Raw genomic sequence first — 3,072 nt, forward strand, 5'->3', positions numbered from 1 at the left:
AATTGACATTTTAATTTGTCGTAATACTTTAAAAGTGACAGAATAAAATGTAATACTGGAAACACGAGTACAATAGTTTAAACAACTATATAAACGTATGTTTTATTACACTAATAAGTTAGTTTTTTTAACTAACGTTTTTTGAATAAATCTTCACATAATTACTTGAGCCACAGCTGCAGTTAGGTTGAATGTAGGAAGGATTAGTGAAAATCCTCTTGAATAGATTCACGTAATTATCTATAAAATTACATTTCAAGAGTTTTTTTGTTTGTTTTTCCTCTGTGGCACAATTTGGTATTTAGTTTTTCTCTTCAGAAGTCATTAAGAAATAAAAAATAGTTAATTCCGATGGTTTCTTATATTTTCCCAACAAAAATTAAGTAAGCTGTCTTACTACAGCCTGGCAATAAAGATTGTGAAAGTGAACAATAAGAAGAAATAAAGAAAATCAATTATTCTGATATGAAGGTAGTAAGTTTATTATACAGTGAGATGGAGAAATAGTAAAAAAAAATCCATACTTCTTAATAGTTTTATATATATAAAATAATGACCGACACATTAAAGAAAGTTCTTTAAAAAAATTTGAATAAGACTCACCTCAAGATGAAAAAAAAAAAAACATGGGAAGAGCAGTAAAGGTTTCCCGGTATTAACATGAGACTAAAACATTTAAAAGCTCCTATCCACATGGCTAAGCCTTTCTAAGCATTAGAAGTTAAAATAATAAATAAAATACTACAGGAAGACTAGAACCAAATACTTGTCTGACATGTGAGACTATTTTCATGTCTCTGACCTTTTCAGAGGTTCTCATTTAATCAGAAGTTAAAATTAACCCTCATTAACAGACAATAGTTGTATATGTGTGTGTGTGTCGGGGTGTGTGGGCATGTGTGTGTGAGTCTTATATGAAACCAGACTAATTTGTGAAAATCCAGAGACAACACTGAGAGAAGAGAATTGCTCCTTGAACTAGAATTCCTCAGACTCTTGGTGTGTTTGTATTTGCTCTTGAACGTGTGTGAGCATATCGGCGTGCGCGCGCGTAGGGGTGGTGTAGGCGTGTGTGTGTGTGTGTGTGTGCCGTCCAGTCTGTGCCGAAGGAGAGAAAGAGAGAGGAGCCTATTGATTATTTTAATCCTCCTATTTGTGAGTCTGTGATCCTCTCGGCTCAGCCTTCCACAGGAGGATTGCTAATGGGCCTGAACGCTTCCCTCCTCGGCCCACTCTCCCTGTCCAATTAACTGAATGTAGGAATGTGCAGGGGAGGGAGCGCTGGGACTCAGAGGAAAGGGGTGAGGGGGTTAGAAGGGAGCGGGGGGGGAGGCTGCAGTCCAGCGTTTCTCAAACCAGTCATCTACACCACATTCTGCAAGAAACCCCTCGCCCAGAATAGTATTACCTCTCACCTTTAATTAAAGATCCATTTCCTTGTTTTTATTCTGGGGAGCCGAGAACTCCCTTTTTTATGCTCCAGTGTTTCATTTTCACAGGCCGGTCATGCAGGCCGACGGCGGAGGCAGCAGAAATAGAGAAAACACACATTTTAATGGGAGAGAGTCTCCTTCTCAGGTTGTTGTAGTTGTAGTTCTGACATTTAATGTTTGTCTCAGAAAATGTGTCCAGCTCTCTAATAAAAATGGATTTTATTGCAGAACCGGTGATTCTTCACCTGAATCAAAGCGGTGTGGTTAACATCAAAAGAAGTTAATTTATGTAGCTTATTATTATTTATTTCACTTTACATAAGATATGTTAGATTTGCTATAAAACATAATGATATGTTTGCCTCTGATGAATCCCAGACTGCAGATACTTCAAGAGGATCCATTTTTAATAGCATCTCAAGAACTCAACAAACTTTCCACCAACTAATAAGCTCATCATTATTATTATTTCTGGTATTACAGCCACTACAGCCACTACTTATTTTGAATTTGCTACATGATGGAAAAATATTCTAAATACTTCAGCTCACTGTAAACATTTTTCTCATTTTAACAGTAAAACTGTTGTATTCTCAACAGGTTTTTACTGTATGGTCACATTGTTCTATATTCATAATAGAAAATTATATTTTGTACATTTATTTTGAATTCTCATACCTCTTTGATGTATCAAAGCAGAGCCAAATGTTATCACATTTTATGAAATTTATAGGAAAAATCAAAACTAGAAATCTTTTAATTAATTAATTTAATGACCTACTTAATGTAGGATGTAAAGAAAAGTCTTTGCAGTCCCTTACAATATTTTAGTATACATCTTTTTTTTCTATGGCATTTGTGTGAATTTACAGAAAACAACAGAATGAAATGTAATTTACTGATTTCGTAATTAGCCATAGTAACAGATTTCTTCTGATTTTGCTCTTTTATCACACTTGCATGATTAATATCATCAAACCCATTTGATCATCAAACATAACAAGGTATTACAAGGTTTTTAAGTGATGATTTAATTTCTTAGGGGCGGGAGAAAGGCATCAAAACCTACTTAATAACTAGTTGTGCAAACCTTGAAGGCGTCATTTTAGTAGCAAATATGATATAATTATGCAAGAGTCTAGTTAAACTGTTAAAACATTTTAGTTTCATTTATTATGTTATTTGCTTTTACTTTGATTTTTATTTAGCAGTTTAGTTGAAAATGAATGTATCGTCTTTGTGACAAAATGTACTCAGCACACTATCCGCCAGTGTGTTTCTAAAAAGAACAGAGGATACTTCTTAATCCTTTGTTTACATTTTATCCAAGCAAGTCCATGTAAACATAAAAAAATAAGATATGATATAAAATGAAAAGAAATGCTGCATGTTTAGAAAGTTGTGCTTTTCAGTTAAATCAAATAAGAAAGAAAATGCACAACTATCCACTAATACTTCTGTATGGGACTTGTGAATATTGACTGCTCTACACTGTAAGAATGAATTTGTACTTACCTGCTCTTCGTTGTCAAAGTAGTAAATTATTAATAGCTAAGCTCTGCTGTAAGATAAATCAAATCAATTTGATTTATTTTTTTAAATGCAATGTTACTTTAAAAATGTAACTGCTTCACAGCAG

This window comes from Xiphophorus hellerii, chromosome 20 (genome assembly GCF_003331165.1).
Source record: "Xiphophorus hellerii strain 12219 chromosome 20, Xiphophorus_hellerii-4.1, whole genome shotgun sequence".
NCBI lineage: Eukaryota > Metazoa > Chordata > Actinopteri > Cyprinodontiformes > Poeciliidae > Xiphophorus > Xiphophorus hellerii.